Consider the following 17,887-nt stretch of genomic DNA (forward strand, 5'->3'; position numbering starts at 1 on the left):
AAACACATTCACGCCTTCCCGTGGCTTTGGGGGGGCATTTATGGGGATAGAGGTCCCAAACTTTCAGGGTAGCGTGAGGGGACCCTTCCTGCAAGAACCCCCAAGTTTTGTGAAGATTGGATCAGAGGGTCCAGAGATATGGGGCCCGGAAGAGGTCCCCCCCCAAATCGCCAATTGGAATAAAACCACTTAAAGCACATTGGCGGCATTCCATGGCTCTGGGGGGGCATTTTTGGAGGTAGATGTCCCAAACTTTTAGAGTAGCTTGAGGGGACCCTTCTTGCAAGAACCCCCAGGTTTTGTGAAGATTGGATCAGAGGGTCCCGAGATATGGGGCCCGGAAGGGGTCCCCCCAAATCGCCCACAGGAATAAAGCCACTTAAAGCACATTGGCGGCATTCCGTGGCTCCGGGGGGGATTTTTGGAGGTAGACTTCCCAAACTTTCAGGGTAGCTTGAGGGGACCCTTCTTGCAAGAACCCCCAGGTTTTGTGAAGATTGGATCAGAGGGTCCCGAGATATGGGGTCCCCCCCAACTGCTTATTGGGATGAATGGGATCAGGCGATCCTGAATGTGCATCTCTACAGAGCGGCAAATCCAAGCAAAACCTCCCGTGCATAAATGGCCAGAGAGTCGTGAGAGATCCTGAGCAGCTGCTGCTGCCCTGCTTCTGCTGCAACAGATCCAATCTTCACAAAACTTGGGGGGTCTTGCAAGAAGGGTCCCCTCAAGCTACCCTGAAAGTTTGGGAACTCTACCCCCAAAATGCCCCCCCAGAGCTGCGGAAAGGAGCGAATGTGTTTTTAATGTTTTATTTGGCCGAATTTTTCCCCGAACTCGGAACCTGGTGCCGAATTCCACGGATCCGAATTGGGGGAGTTCGGACTTCAGCATTTCCCTAATTAAAACGGGCCGAATTTTGCCGAATGCGAATTTTACCGAATTTTTTTTTCAACAGCCCTAGTTCTAGCCTCCTCCTCTCTCATGTGATCGTGCTCCCTTAGCAGCAAGTGTCTGACATTCAAAACTGTAACTCCATCACCTGCACCCTGAAGTATCCAAGAACATATATCTTTTTGAACGGATGTACAAGATTTATGTAGGAATTGCCCCCCTGACCACAAGTTCATATTTAATGGAAAAAATTTAAGAGACTTGAAGAATCCATGAACCTACGCATCACAAAAAAGAAAGAAGCCCATCCAGTTAATAATTTGAGTGACAAACTCAGTAAACTGGGCAGGGTGGTTGCCAGGGAGACTGTCAATCATCATCAACATCATCGTCATATTTTTTTTTTCATTTATATGCCCCCACCCACCACCCACCCTCCCTTGGCCAAGCCAGGCTCAGGGCAGCTACCAACATAATTAAACACACATCAGCACTTGCTTAAAATGTACAAAAAAAAATTTCTGACACATTTTATACGTTCTAAAGCTTAGTAAAACATTTTAACACAATCAAAACCTCACTTCCCTGCTCAGCAGCAAAAAAGCCCCTCAGAATGGAAATTCTGTCACCTCAGTCCCATATTCATTCTGCCCATCATCTAAGCAGCTCAGAGTGGTGTACCTGACATTCCCCCACCTACCCTGTTTTATCCAAATGAGGTTGTTTTGAGTGAGACTTACTCAGAGTGCTTCATTGCAGAGTGGGGATTTGAACCCAGGTCTTCACAGTCTCGGTCCAACATTTTAATAATTACTCCAGCTTTCGTTTTAAAATCCCTTTGCCTTATCCAGCCCTTGTCCTGAACATGGCAAAAACCATGAAGCTTCTGCAGATAAAAAGACTACCTAGGCTGGGTCATGTGATGCTCCTGAAGTTCAGCTTACCACTTGGCTGCATCCCAAGGATACACGAGAACAGATGGAGCAGCTGAAGTAAAATAAATACTACTGATTTGCTTGAGGTATTCAGGGTGCAGAATTACCTTTCTTTGCCACAGAACCAGTGTACCCTTGTTACAGACATTTGGGGTGCTGCTGAAATATCTGCCTTTTTATTGATGATGAAAATTTAGCCAGCAAATAATCATGTATTAACAACTAGGGGTGTGCACCCAAAAAAAATTTCATTATTTCTCAGATTCAAGTACAATAGACCCAATTGTTTTTCATACATCGGGGGGGGGGAATCCCCATACCGATATTGGTTCTCTCTCCCCCGCCCCCAGCTTTTTTTGAATATCTGAAAATTTGGGGGTCTATTGTACTCTATGGGGAACCTTCGTGGGGCTCGCAGGGCCAGTTTTTTAAGGTAGAGGCACCAAATTTGAAGCACAGCTGTTAGTGACTCTACTTAGAAGAACCCCCTCATTTGGTAAAGACTGGGTCAGGGGGTCCAATTTTATTGGCCCCGTTGTTCCTCCATTTGGGGGCCAATAAAATTGGACCCCCTGACCCAGGGGTTGTGGAAGGAGAGTCACCAGCACCACTGCTGCAAATTTAGTGCTTCTACCTTTAAAAGGAGCCCCGTGGCGCAGAGTGGTAAGCTGCAGTACTGCAGTCAAAAGCTCTGCTCACGACCTGAGGTCTATCCCGACGGAAGTTGGTTTCAGGTAGCCGGCTCAAGGTTGACTCAGCCTTCCATCTTTCCGAGGTCGGTAAAATGAGTACCCAGCTTGCTGGGGGTAAAGGGAAGATGACTGGGGAAGGCACTGGCAAACCACCCCGTAAACAAAGTCTGCCTAGTAAATGTCGGGATGTGACGTCACCCCATGGGTCAGGAATGACCCAGTGCTTGCACAGGGGACCTTTACCGACCTTTAAAAACTCCTCCACAGCCCCACAAAGATTCCCCATAGATTGTAATGGAGCCATGCTCTGTACATTTTAACGAGCTTGTGAACCTGCCGCCCTGTGCAAATGGAGCAGCTGAAGTTCGGCAGTTCTTTAAAAATTTAAAGAGCTTTAAGGGACCCTTTGACAAGAGCCGAAAAAGCCAGAAAAGGCTGGATTCCCCCCCCCCGATTTTTCGCATAAGGCTTTTTTCCAGCTCCATTCAGACGGTGCCTTCAGTTCGGTATATCCAAATGCTCACCCCTCTTAACAACTCCCTACAACAAAGATTAAAGTATGCCTTTAACTGGCCATCAATTCCTCCTTCACACAATTCCTCCAGGCAGTCCTTGATTCAAGAGATATTAACTTAGCAGATGCTGGATTAAAAGCATTAATGACCTATGGAAACTAGACTCTTGTGGAGAAAGGCAGAGGAGAGAAATACAAAAAGCCAATTCACCAGAAAAACCTTCTCAAAAACAAATAACCTTTCTGGAACTCCTTACATCTTAGAATCATAGAGTTGAAAGGGACTACCAGGGTCATCTAGTCCAATCCCCTGCACAATGCAGGAAATTCACAACTGCCCTCCCTCTCATGATCTACCTAAGGTCATAGAATCAGTATTTCTTACAGATGGCCATCTAGCCTCTGCTTAAAAACCTCCAGGGAAGGAGAGCTGACCACCTCCCAAGGAAGCCTGTTCCACTGAGTTAGAAAGTTCTTCCTAATGTTTAGCCAGAAACTCTTTTGATTTATTTTCAACCTGATGGTTCCAGTCTGACCCTCTGGGGCAACAGAAAACAACTCGGCACCATCCTCTATATGACAGCCCTTCAAGTACTTGGAGATGGTTATCATATCCCCTCTCAGTCGTCTCCTCTCCAGGCTAAACATACTCAGCTCCTTCAACCTTTCCTCTTAGGACTTGGTCTCCACATCCCTCACCATCTTTGTTGCCCTCCTCTGGACATGTTCCAGCTTATCTACATCTTTCTTAAATTGTGGCACCCAAAACTGAACTCTAGGTGAGATCTAACCAGAGCAGAGACATGGCCTCAAGGAGAGGAAGAAACTGTGTAGTTCCGCTCTAAGATTAGAAAGTTTCCAAAAATCTCAAATCATAGGATGCATCTATTCATTTAAGGACCAAGTGGTGGTGGTGGAAAGTACCCTTAACTCACCGCCACCTTAGTGCGACCCTGTAGGGTTCCCAAGGCAAGAGAAGAACAGAGGGGGTTTGGCATTGCCTGCCTCTGTGTAGCGACCCTGGACTTCCTTGGTGGTCTCCCATTCAAATACTAACCAGAGCCGACCCTGCTTGGCTTCTGATATCTGATGAGATCGGGCTAGCCCGGGCCATCCAGGTCAGGGCTAAGAACCAAATACTTGTGGGAAGGGGGGAAGCAGGCACACCACAAGTGTAAAGTCAGTAGGTGTTAAATGCAAAAAGCATGGCAAAGGACGCAAAACTCCAGCTTTATTCCTCAGCCCAACAAAGAACAGCCATTTAAAATCACTGGACAATTTCAATTTCAAATCAGCCTTTAAGTGAGAAAAAATTGCTGTTCTTTGTTTTCCATTTTCATTCAAGTCCCTAGGGTTTGCACTGATAAGCAGTACCCTTATCTTAAACACATTTCCTCATGAGCAAGGCCCAGTCAATTCAGCACTGCCTACATCCAAGTAGGTGTGCCTGATCAGAGGCATCAGTACATTACAGACTGTGCACAACTCAGCCCCAGCGCACCAGGCCAGAGACCGCAGCAGGACAAAGGAAAAGAGCAAACAATCCAGGAAACTGTGGTTCTCAGACTCCTTTCTCAACTCTCTTAAAATGCCCTGCCTTCCTCCATGCTCACCTTAACTACTGCATTTTTAACATTTCCTAATTGTACTACTATTTCCCTCCCTTCAAGCAAACAGAAGTCGCAAAACAAAGGCTATATAAAGTGCACAGGTATATTTAAATACCCACTGCATAAATTGTGTGTGTAAAGTGCCGTCAAGTCGCAGCCGATTTATGGCGACCCCTTTTGGGGGTTTTCATGGCAAGAGGCTAACAGAGGTGGTTTGCCAGTGCCTTCCTCTGCACAGCAACCCTGGTATTGCTTGGTGGTCTCCCATCCAAATACTAACCAGGGCCGACCCTGTTTGGCTTCTGAGATCTGACGAGATCAGGCTAGCCTGGGCCATTCAGGTCAGGGCACTGCATAAACTACAACTTTTTAAAAAATATATGTATAGGGCAGGGAGATAAGGGCCAGAAAATTTTCCATTTCTAACAATTCATTGTAACATAACATTTATAACAATGAATGAACTCCACTGTCAATACAATAATTTGCTAAGGTTCACAGTTTCAAAATTGTAGTTAATGTTTTCCAGGTGATTATCCCTGGGAATTATGTGAGAGAATATATGTCTGTTTTATTTATTTGTAAACCAAGGGGGACATGCAGCCACAAATTCAAACAACAATTCAATATTTTTTTTTAAATCAAACATGAATTCACTTGACTGCTTGTGCTAAGCTAAAAAAATTATTTATAAGTCACCTCTAACATGGTGGAAAGGATACCACCAATCCGATACGATACTAACAAGTAATGCTATGTAGAGTGATTGTGAAACTGAGATGCCCCAGTGATCTCCGTGGAAGAGAGTTAAATTATGTCGAAACAGATGAGTGAACAGCCACATCCATGGTGTATTAGGCACAGCTCTTTGTATTTGCTAAAATCAGTGTGTTAACGGGTAGGGCTGTTGCAAAAACAAAATTCGGTAAAATTCTGATTCGGCAAAATTCGACCCGTTTTTATTTGGGAAATGCTGAAGTCTGAACTCCCCCGCTTCGGGTCCGTGCAATTTGGCATGAGGTCCAGAGTTCGGGGAAAAATTCGGCCGAATAAAGCCATTAAAATCACAACCGCATCTTTCTGCGGCTCTTGGGGGGCATTTTTGTGGGGGTAGAGGTCCCAAACTTTCAGCGGAGCTTCAAAGGACCCTTCTTGCGAGACCCCCAAAGTTTTGTAAACATTGGGTCAGAGGGTCCCTAGATATGGGGTCCCCCCCTTTCCCTATTGGGATGAATGGGATCAGCCAATCCTGTGTGCATCTCGAGAGCGGCAAATCCAAGGCAAAACCTCCCATGCTGGGAGGTTTTGCCTTGGATTTGCCGCTCTCAAGATGCACACAGGATTGGCTGATCCCATTCATCCCAATAGGGAAAGGGGGGACCCCATATCTAGGGACCCTCTGACCCAATGTTTACAAAACCTTGGGGGTCTCGCAAGAAGGGTCCTTTGAAGCTCCACTGAAATTTTGGGGTCTCTACCCCAAAAAATGCGCCCCCTGCAGCCACGGAAAGGAACGAATGTGCACAAGCACCCCCCCCACGGGGATTTCTCTCTCACACACAAACAGATACTCTCTCTTTCTTTTCCTGGGCCGCGCAGCAGCTGGCTCATGCACTCAATCGCTCAAACTGATTGGCCAGAAGAAGACCCAGCTTGGCCACCGATTGGCTGCAGGAGAATGCTGCTTACTAACTGACGGTTATGCAGCTGCGCCGAACCCCGAATTTGCTGAATTTATTCGCCGAACATCTAGATCCCGATCTATCAGCTCCCTCAACAATTTCATGTTTGCCTTGCGGAGACGGTTTGAGGACCCCTTTATGGGGGAACGAGCCAAAGCAGAACTGTTACAACTCAGACAGGGCTCCTCTCCAGTCCGGGAATTTGCGGATGAATTCCAGAGACTGGCCAGTAAGATTGTGGACTGGCCTCAGGCCACCCTTATTCATTATTTCAGGGAAGCCTTACACCCTGACATTCTGAACTGGTCGTATATGCGGGGTGATCCCGAGACCCTAGAAGATTGGATTTTGCTAGCTGAGGAGGTCGAGAGCCGCCGACGTTTCATTTCCCTGGTCCAACAGCGGAACAGAGACAAGAGTGCCCAAAAACCCCCATCGAAAGCACCGCTTTCCAGCCTGCGTAAACCTACAGGAAAGAATAAGCTCAGGCTGCAAGTTTTCTGGAGATCAAAAACTTGGTTCATGGCTGATTGTATTTTTGGTTGGTTCCACAACTGCTTTGTCCAAGAGGCTGAATGATACCTTGAGTCCAAAGGACTGCCCTTCAAAGTAGTATCTTGCCCCCACCTCCTCTTATCTCACAGCCTGTGGCCTTGGGCTGATGGATTAACCTGGCAGACACCAGACCCAGGATGTCACATCTACTTTGGGGTAGGTTTTTTGTTTTTTCATATTATGTTTTTATAGATGGGGTGGAAGGTGCTGTCAAATCACAGCCAACTTGCAGTGACCCTTTCAAGGCAAGAGAAGATGGAAAGCATAACTGCATGTTATATGTTGGAATTGAAATTGTTCAAGACTTTCTATTCCTTGGCTCCACCATCAACCAAAAGGGAGACTGCAGCCAAGAAATCAGAAGGAGATTGAGACTAGGAAGGGCAGCCATGAAGGAGCTAGAAAAGATTCTGGAGTGTAAGGATGTGTCACTGGCCACCAAGATTAAGTTAATTCATGACATCGTATTCCCTATTACTATGTATGGGTGTGAAAGCTGGACAATGGAGAAAGCTGATAGGAAGAAAGTAGATTCCTTTGAAATGTGGTGTTGGAGGAGAGTGTTACGGATACCGTGGACTGCCCCCCCCCCAAAAAAAATCAGTGGGTTATAGATCAAATCAAACCTGAACTGACCCTAGAAGCTAAAATTACCAAACTGAGGCTATTGTATTTTAGTCACACGATGAGAAGACAAGAGTCACTGGAAAAGACAATCAGCAGGAAAAGAGGAAGACCCAACAAGAGATGGATTGACTCTGTAAAGGAAGCCACAGCCCTCAATTTGCAAGACCTGAGCAAGGGTTTTAATAATAGGACGTTTGGGAAGACATTGATTCGTAGTGTTGCCATGAGTCGGAAGTGACCTGACGGCACTTAACAGACACACATATATCAGATAGGGGACCAAGCAGCTCACAAGACAAGGGACAAGCAAAAAATGCTCTCTGGGATTCTCTCCTTATTATAGGACAAGCATGCCAGGACAGAGGGACAGAAGTGGGGCTCAAGAAATGCCATCATGAGAGAACTGGGTTGGCCCTAGAAGGAGAGGAGGCAGGACCAAATTCAAACTGGAGAGCTGGGAAACAGGGCTTGGAAGTGTCTGGCTCAAGTATGGGCTTAACTTCTGGGCGAGGTAACAAACATCCTAACAAGGTTTGGGTATGATCAGGCCAAAACAACAGAACAAGAGGATACCTTAATACAGGAGTCCCCTCCGTGGCGCCCACAATCACCTTTTCTGGTGCCCGCCAAGTGTGTTTAGAAAGTGTGTGGGGCCAGGTGAGAGGTTTTGCCCACCACGGCTTCTGATTAGCTACTGGAGATTTCATTGGCTGTGCTGATTTTTTAAAAAAACATTGCAACAGCGGCAGCTGCCACGGCAGCATGAGGATCTTCACTGTGTGACGGAAAGTAAGCTGCAGCAGCCATTTTGTGGCAAGCTCCACCTCCTGCAGCAGCCATTGTGTAGCTGGCATTAAAAAAAACTAGAAGAAACTGTGGTGGTGGATCTCCACATAAATTTCTATGAATGGTTTCCAAATATCTATAAATAAGTCCATGTTCAATTGTCGTCCGTATGCCATGCGTTCAAATACTGATAGAGTTCTAAAGTCCTCAATCCACTGAATTACTGGAGATGTTATTGTGATAACAACCCCACCCCACCCCACATACACACACCGACCATATTACGGGAGGTTTGTAACTGCAGTCTGATCCCCTTTGAGTGCAGTTCTTTGGCTGAGACAGCGTCTTATTTTTCTTCTAGGCTTGCCCCAGAGTACTCCCAGTTAGCACAATTCCATTAGGTGTGGCTCCTCTCCTCCTTCATGCCAGGGATTCCTTTCCTTGAACTGCTTCAACCCACATCAATACATCTAGCTAGAGGTGGCATCAAAATAGAGGCCGTGAGGTCACGCATCACCCCTAGCTCCGTTTTCACAGAAGCTCTGCTGGAAAACCAGGGCATAAACTGTCCCTAATTCTTGGATCAATACAACCCATATTCTAAATGTGAAGGGACAAAAATCATCTCCAGGGTTACCCCACCCCTATGCTATGGCAGTTTGACAAAGCTAATAAGGGTTTCCCGGAATAACTGATAAAACAATATGGCCATTAGTGTTCCATGTAATCATACAGTGTACCATTACTCAACTTAGCATACAAATATGATAAGGTATCTGGGATGATTAATGGTGCTTACTTGTTCTCAGTTTTGTTTCATGGCAGAACACTCTCTAGCAGAACCCGTGTTGCTCAAAGTGCCTGTTCTCTGGACCTCAGTTAACCCAGACCTACTCAAATTCTCTGTTTGCCCACTCATGCAATGGAGACATCTGTAATTCTCATAATTCAAATGGCCTCAGGGAATTCCCAGGCCCATCTAGATAACCTGAGCTCTGTCTGTTATGAAAAGGATATATTTACTTTAATGGGAAAAGATGGTAAACAACTGTTACTTTAAAGATGCAGGCTTCCATTCAAAGTTTTCTGAAGCTACTGAAAACCCATCTCTGGATAAAGTATCTATAGTACATGGGCAGTCCAGAAATGAATAACTGGCAGATGTTCAAAATGGGGACAGGATTAACACAACCCATATTAAGCTCGGCAACACAACACATGCTGTACTCGCATATTTATATTTCTTTATCATATTTAAATTCTACTTTCAGATGAAAATAGTCTCCCAATTGTTCAAGAGACACAGATCCCAACCTCAGAGTTACAAACTAAAGAGACAGACACTGAATTATAACATCCAGTTTGGGCCAAGTCCCCTCTTGTTGGCGTTCTCGAACACATGAAGCTGCCTTATACAGAATCAGACCTTTGGTCCATCAAAGTCAGTATTGTCTAACACAGATTGGCAGCAGCTTCCCAAGGTCTCAGACAGAGGTCTTGCACATCACCTACTGCCAGATCATTTTTTAACTGGGGACGCCTGAGACTGAAGCAGGGACCTTCAGCATGCCAAGCAGATGCTCTACCTTCTGGGAAGGGAAGGGGTGCAACCTCCCAGTGGGACATGGTTGAGGACAGAGGTCACAGTATTCTTCCCCCCGCTTCTGTTTGAGATTCCCAATTCCATCTCTGGTAACCCAAGTTTAAGGAGATCAGCAGTAGAGCTGGGGAAAGAACCCTGCCTAGCCATTATCAGCCCACAGGCAGGTGAAGAGGCTGGTAAAGTTTATCAAAACCAATGCTATGTCGAAGGCTTTCACAGTCAGAGTTCATTGGTTCTTGTAGGTTATCCGGGCTGTGTGACCGTGGTCTTGGTATTTTCTTTCCTGACGTTTCGCCAGCAGCTGTGGCAGGCATCTTCAGAGAAGTAACACTGAGGGACACTGAAGGAGTAACACTGAGAGACACTGTCCTTCAGTGTTACTCCTCTGAAGATGCCTGCCACAGCTGCTGGCGAAACGTCAGGAAAGAAAATACCAAGACCACAGTCACACAGCCTGGATAACCTACAAGAACCAATGCTATGTCATTTCAAAATAATGTTAACAGGTTGGAGAAATGATGTTGCATGACTTGACAACACATGAAGACATGTTCTGTAAACTGAGCAGTCTGTTCCAAGGACACAGACCGGTAGTGAAGTAGCAGCAGCAGCAGCAGCAGCAGAAGTTGGTTTTTATATGCCAACTTTCTCTCCCACTTAAAGAAGAATCAAACCAGCTTACAATCACCATCCCTTCCCCTCCCCACAACAAATACCCTGTGAGGTCGGTGGGGCTGAGAAAGCTCTAAGAGAGCTGTGACTAGCCCAAGGTTACCCAGCTGGCTTCATGTGTAGGAGTGGGGAAACCAATCCAGTTCACCAACCAAAATATTACAAGCAATCTTTTGCTTTCTCTATCACTCTTTGCTAGGCCAGGCGAGCTCCGTTCAATGTCTTCAGCCTTCTCACAGTTTTGCGATATTTTGGCTGGTCCCATTGTTGTGATAGAAGACGATGTAAACTTAACACACAAGCAGATCCCGTGGACACGAGAACCTTGTATCAATTTTATATCGCTTCAAAAGATCTTGGAAATTGTAGGCCAACGAAATGCTAAGAACGTCAGCCTTACACGTCTCTCCCGCAAAACCTCACCAAAACTACAATGATAAGGGATTGCCTTGGAAGAGGAATGGCTGTTAAACCAGTTTAGCTCTGAAATGTGGGTAACAGCTCTGATCTCCCGAATTCTGTATGAGTCAGAGAAAAGTACGTTATACATTCTAGGAATAATAAAGAAAAAATAAATATCTGTGCTAATGGACCAATCCAACTGTGACATTCGAAGGCCCAGTTTCAGGTGCCCCACCTGAGATTGGGGGGCGGGGGCAACCAAGGACATGGCCTTCTCATCTGTGGCACCAAAACTCTGGAACTCTCTTGCCAGGGAGAGTCATCTGTCCCCTTCAGTTGCCATCTTCCATCAGCAAATTAATACTTTTTTGTTTCATTTGGCAATCTCAGTAATCCTTCCTTTCTGACCAATGTTTTAATTCTTATTTTTATGGTTTTGTATGTATTTTAACTCTATTTTTAACTGTTTTAATTATTTGGGGGGAGGTTAGTTGGTTTTAAAATATGATTTTATTATATGCTTTAATTTGTTAGCCACGTTGGTGGGGTATAAATATTGCAAAATAAAATAAATCACATTGTTGTTGGTTTGTTTCCTTCTACACCTTTCTGGCTTTCTTATTTCAGTCTCAAAGCACAATTTTCCATGCTAGAATTCCACAATTTCCACACACGCCTAAATTTTTCATGGGCCAAAATATACACACTTACCCAGAATCCTCCTGAAAACCTTCCAATTCATCCTTTTGCTCTGATAAAGTAGATTCTAAATCCAAGTAGGCACCATTGTGAGACAGCTGCAACGCACAGTCATCCAGCTGCAAGAGAAAGAATACAAAATGCTCCAGTTCTCTGATGTGGAGAAAGACCTCCCCTCCCACAAAGACAAATCAGACTGTTTACAGTGTCTGCTCTCAGATCGAACCTGGAAAGTGCTCGTGTTATAAAAGCTGGTCAAAATTGCCTCAAAGCAGATGGGTGAAATATCACCCATGCCCCCAAGATAGCAAACCTAAAACACAAGGTCAGTATTATGATTATCAGGTTGCTTTCATGATTACAACTCAGAGGTTGCTCTCCCAGAGTTACTTTCTTCAGATGGTCACTCCTGCTCACACGAACAAAGGACCCCACTGGTTTCTCCCCAGCACTGAACACTTTCCCACCAGATGTAACAACCACGTGGCTGCTGCTGAATTGATCACTAATCCCAAAATGAAAGATTGCCACAGGTTGTCTGTTCTGGCCTGATGGAGTCATAACACTAAATCAATGAACAAAATGAAGCCATGAATTAAGGTCGAGCTGCAAACTGGGATGCAGCAACATAGTGGTAAGCAGTAAGCTCACAAACCATGGTTTGTGTTGTCGTAAGCATTCTATCTGCAGCAAGCAATCCAGGGATAAAAACACTTTTCCTGCCTCTCTGTTTGCAGGTGATGAGTAAATCTCGCTTGTGTCTCCTTATACACGCTCCTCAAAGGTAGGGCTTAGCTAGCCAATCTGACCTTGATTTTACTGTACCTTTGGGACCTCAACTAAAACTAAAAGCAGCCATTCATGGTCAACAATAACCGCAGATTGTAAGCTCTTGACCCAAAGAACCAGAAATCACCACAGAGACAATTAGATTCCAAGCAGATGGCTTTTACTGGTCAAATAGGCAATACAGTGCATAGAGGATAAGATGACAGCTATGAGTTGTCTTGCTCGATAGTTGGAGATATAAGGCAGAGAAACGGCGGGAGATTACAAAGCATAAACAGAGCATTATTTCCCAGGAGTGGCGTTCCCAGGCTTTGGTATGTGAAGCCGTCCTTGAGGTCTGGACGGTTCAGCAAAGGAACGAAAGGAAACATCTAAACCGAGATAACAGCCTGACATCCTGCTCCCCTTAAGGCCCCCTCCCATCCGGCAAGGGGGCTGGTCTGTCTGGGTAGGTATTGTGAAAGGCGTTGACGAGTTTGGGGGCGGAGACATCTCGTGCGCGAACCCATTCGTCATAGGCAGGGGGGAAGTGTTTCCAGCGGATTAGGTATTGCAAGACTCCATGGTGTATGCGGGAATCCAGGATTTTGGAGACTTCGAAATGTTCTTCCCCCCCCACCATTACGGGCTGTTCAGGAGGCGGCTCCGGATGCCATTGCGGGGAAGCAACATGGGGCTTTAGAAGGCTGATATGGAAAACGGGGTGCACACGCCTCAGAGTTTTGGGGAGAGACAGTTCTACCGTGACAGGATTTATGATGCGAATGAGGGGAAATGGGCCAATGTATTTAGCATTGAGCTTATGGCACGGACGGGTGGAGCGCAGGTTCTTGGTGGAAAGGTATACTAGGTTACCCACTTGCAGGTCCCCACCGGGGGAACGATGCTTGTCAGCCTGCGCCTTGTATTTGTGCTTGGCTCGGTCAAGGTTGCTAACCAGCCAGGGCCATGTGGTACGGAGGGTGTGTGCCCAAGAGGCAATGTCGGCATCCCCCTCCCCCTCCAAACCTTCTATTGGGGCGATAGGACCGAAGTCCTGTCCATACACCGCATAAAACGGGCTGAAACCTGTGGACTGATGTACAGCATTATTGTAGGCATATTCTGCAAAAGGCAACAGTTCTAGCCAGTCATCTTGGTGGTAATTGACATAGCAGCGCAAATAACATTCAAGTACAGCATTGACACGTTCGGTTTGACCATCCGTTTGGGGATGGTATGCACTAGACAAGCCCTGCTCCACCCCCACCAATTTAAGAAAAGCTTTCCAAAACTTAGCAACGAAACTACTTCCGCGGTCACAGATTATCTTGCGCGGAAACGAATGTAGTCTAAAGACATGTGACACGAAGAGGCGGGCCAACTTCTGAGCGGAGGGGATCCCCGCACATGGAACCAAATGTATTTGCTTAGAAAATAAGTCAGTGATAACCCATAACACAGTTTTTCCCCCGCTGAGAGGGAGATCCGTCATAAAATCCATAGCAATCACTTCCCAGGGTTTGCTGGGTATTTCTAGTGGTTGCAGTAGTCCTGGGGGCTTGCCTTGAGATCGTTTGACTGTGGCGCAAACAGGACAGCTGCGAATAAAAGAGTCAATATCAGAACGCATTCCCCCCCCCCCACCAAAATTGTCTGCGCAACAGGTGAAGGGTCTTTAGGAACCCAAAGTGTCCAGCTGTTTTTACTCCATGAGCTAAGTGTAAGACGTCTTTTCGGAGCGCTTTGGGCACATATAATTTCGAGTCTTTGTACCAAGAGCCTCCTTGTTCGATTACACCAGGAGGCAGGGTTTGTTCAGAGCGTTCCATAAGGCATTGTTCCCGAAGGGAATTTAAGAAGGATTCGGAGACAGGAACCCCCCCCCCCTTGTTTACGGTGGCAGTAGTTATGGGGGATGACGAGGGGGAAGCGCTTACGTGCGGCGGTGTGCAGATTGCAGGCGGCTGGGCGGCCGATTGGGTTGGAGGAGCTGGAGCGCCGGTCATCGTGAGCTTCCGTGGTGGGAGCAGCTGGGCGGCCGGTAGGGCTGGAGGAGCTTGCGCGCCGGCTACTGCGTGCTTCCGCTGGGGCAGCGTCTGGGATCGAGTTTGTACAGCCAGTACGGGTAGGGCTTCTCTTTGCGCGGGCGTAAATAAAGAGTCTGTTGGCCGATCGAGTTTCGCCGGATATTGAGGCAACCGGGAGAGAGCATCTGCGAGAACGTTTTGTTTTCCAGGAACATGCTTCAGGACAAAACGAAACTGAGCAAAGAATTCCGCCCAACGCTGTTTTTTCGCGGACAACTTATGGGTTCCCGTGAGGGCGGCTAGATTCTTGTGATCGGTCCATACTTCGAAGGGGACTTTAGACCCTTCCAGGAATTGTCGCCATAGAGTAAGCGCATAGTGAACGGCTGAGGCTTCTTTCTCCCAAATGGGCCAGTTCAATTGGGAGTGCGCAAATTTCTTTGAGAAATAAGCGCAGGGGTGAAGGAGACCATCCGGTCCTTTTTGGAGTAGGGCCCCTCCCATAGCCACGTCGGAGGCATCAACTTGTACAATGAACATTCGATTTGGGTCTGGATGCCGTAGCACAGGTTCCGACGTGAAAAGGCGTTTGAGGGCTACAAAGGCGGTTTGGCATTGATCAGTCCACAGTATCTTAGCGGAGGGTAATGTAGCAGAGCTTTCTTTACCCTTGGTTTTCAGAAGGTCGGTGATGGGCAGCGCTATTTGGGCGAAGTTAGGGATAAATCCGCGGTAGAAATTAGCAAAGCCCAGAAACTGTTGTACTTGCTTGCGGTTGGAGGGAGGAGTCCAATCGAGGACGGATTGGACCTTGGCCGGGTCCATGCTAAGGCCATGGTGGGAGATTATATATCCCAAGAAAGTTATTTTACTCTGGTGAAATTCGCATTTAGCCAGCTTTGCAAAGAGTTGGTGATTGCGCAGGCGGTGCAGAACTTCTCGGACCAAAGTGACGTGCCGTCCATGGTTTTTGAATAAATAAGAATGTCATCCAAATAAACTACCACTACAGTAAATCATGGAGGATTTCGTTGATGAGTTGCATGAAGACCCCCGGGGCCCCTTTTAACCCGAAGGGCATCACAAGGAATTCAAACATTCCAAAACAGCTAGAGAAGGCAGTGAGGGGTTTGTCCCCCTCGCGGATACGGATGCGGTAGTAGGCTTCTACTAGGTCCAATTTGGAGAAAATACGTCCCTCTTGTAGTTGTCCCAAAATATCTGAAATTAGCGGTATAGGATAGGCGTTGGCTTGAGTAACTGCATTGAGTTTTCGGAAGTCAATGCAGAGGCGTAGGTCGCCCTCCTTTTTTCGGACGAAAAACGCGGGGGCTGAGTTGGGAGCATTCGATGGGCGAATGAACCCTCTGGCAAGGTTTTTATCCAAAAAGTCCCGTAGTACAGTGCGCTCGGAAGTGCTCATGGGGTAGATCTTACTCTTGGTCAATGTGCAGTCCTTCACCACTTCAATTGCACAGTCAGTGGCCCGGTGGGGGGGTAAGGCATCACATTCTTTAATGTTAAAGACATCCGCAAAGTCCTGGTATACATCAGGGAGGGACGGCGGTGAAGGGACATCGGAGATTAATGCCGAAGCGGGTGGAGACAGCACCGCAACTTGCTGTCGGTGCTGGTCGCATTTGGGGTTGGCGAAGGAGATCGTGTTCGTCTCCCAGTCTATACTGGGACTATGACCTTTAATCCAGTTAATTCCTAGGACCACTTCAAATCGGATAGGGGCTATGGTAAAGTCTATTTGCTCCCAGTGGGAGCCAATTCCCATCGCCACCCCTATAGTGCGATGATCAACTGGGCCCCCCTTGAAATGGCTCCCATCCATTTGGGCAAATTGGACGGGGGCTGGTAAAGCCTCGGACTTGACTTTGAGTGCTGCAAATGTGGCCTCATTTATAAGAGTGCGACCGCAACCGGAGTCAATGAGTGCCTTAACGGGTAGTTGGGGACCACCTTCATAGTGTTGTAAAATTGCGTCCACATAAACGGTGGTTTCTACTTCCTTTACTTTAGTGGGAGCTTTCGGTTTCGCAGGAGAATCTGCAGAGGTCTGTGGAGACGCTCCACTCACCACAGACCGGAGCCGTTTTTTGACAAATCAAGGGGGGATTCCAGGTTTAAAGCTGGAGAATTCCATGGGTTCTCTTCGTCAGAAGAGGGAAAGTTGTCCCCCAATGGGGCATTTGTAATCCGGGACCCGGCGGGGTCATTCGATGTAGGAAGGATAGATGAGTTTTCAACGTGAAGTGCAGAGGGTGTGGGTCTTCCCGACGCTGCGCTGCGGGTGGCCGCGGTGCCTCTGCGTTGAGGTCGTCCTCTAGCTCGTGCTGTCGTGCTGGGACGAAAGGGTTCAGGGCAATATGGGCAGACTGCTGCAAAGTGGCCCAGTTCCCCACAAGTGAGGCAAGCACCTCTTTGAAATCGGGTTTCGCGATCCTGGGGTGGACGCATGGGTTTCCGTGGATTGGGGGGTGGTGCCTTGGGCTGGGGCTTTTGGACGCTTTTCTCCTTGTGTTTTTGGCGGACAAGGGAAATAAAGCGCCGGCGGCTTTCCACCTCTTCGGCTAATAGGATCCAATCCTCGAGGGTGTCGGGATCACCCCGCATATACGACCAGTTCAGAATGTCAGGGTGTAAGGCTTCCCTGAAATGGTGAATTAGGGTGGCTTCGGGCCAGCCCACAATTTTGCTTGCTAGTCTTTGAAATTCATCGGCAAACTCTCGAACTGGAGTAGAGCCCTGCCTTAGTTGTAGAAGCTCCGCTTTGGCTCGTTCCCCCAGAAAGGGATCCTCAAACCTCCTCCGTAAAGCAGTCATGAAATTGTTGAGGGACCGGATAGAACGGAATCGGGTGTCGAACTGGAGGACCATCCAGTCGGCTGCTTTACCTGTCAAAAGAGAAGCCACATAGCGAACCCGGCTGTCTTCTGTAGGGAAGAGCTGTCCTTGTTCTCGCATATAGCTGTCCACCTGATACAAGAAACAGGGTAGGGTTTCGAGAGATCCATCGTAAGTAGTTTTCAACTTGAGTTGTTTCCATGGACCGGGCATAGGTTGACCCGGTTGCACGGGTGCCCTGGGTGCAGGTAAAACGGGACCTCCGGGAGCCGGAGGTTGCGCAGGCACATTAGCGGGTGGCTGGGCCGGCACTCCTTGAACCGGTACTGCGGCTCCCTGTGGGACGGGCTGTGCCTGGGCTGTCAGGGCCTGCTGTAACTGCCTGTTGTCCTGAAGCAAACGTTCCATTAGCTCCTGGAGTTGATCAACACGGCCAGATAGCTCTCGATTTTGGGCTCGTAACAGGTGAACGTCCTCTCCTGGGCCACCAGTACGATGAGGTTTACTTGTCCTAAAACTCGTGGCCCATTGAGAACTGTCCCCATATAAGTCCTCTTCCTCAGAC

At 47.3% G+C, this 17,887-nt stretch overlaps 1 protein-coding gene across 1 annotated transcript in view; it reads right to left on the bottom strand.

The window, feature by feature from the left end:
* Positions 1–17,887, bottom strand: part of FHOD3 (formin homology 2 domain containing 3) — a 437,196-nt gene that overhangs the window by 381,129 nt on the left and 38,180 nt on the right. Inside the window, exon 2 of the mRNA XM_056857839.1 lies at positions 11,684–11,790. The gene's annotated coding sequence lies outside the window, so the exon portion shown is untranslated. The remainder of the gene's footprint in view (positions 1–11,683; positions 11,791–17,887) is intronic.

Source organism: Euleptes europaea, chromosome 11 (genome assembly GCF_029931775.1).
Source record: "Euleptes europaea isolate rEulEur1 chromosome 11, rEulEur1.hap1, whole genome shotgun sequence".
Classification (NCBI taxonomy): domain Eukaryota; kingdom Metazoa; phylum Chordata; class Lepidosauria; order Squamata; family Sphaerodactylidae; genus Euleptes; species Euleptes europaea.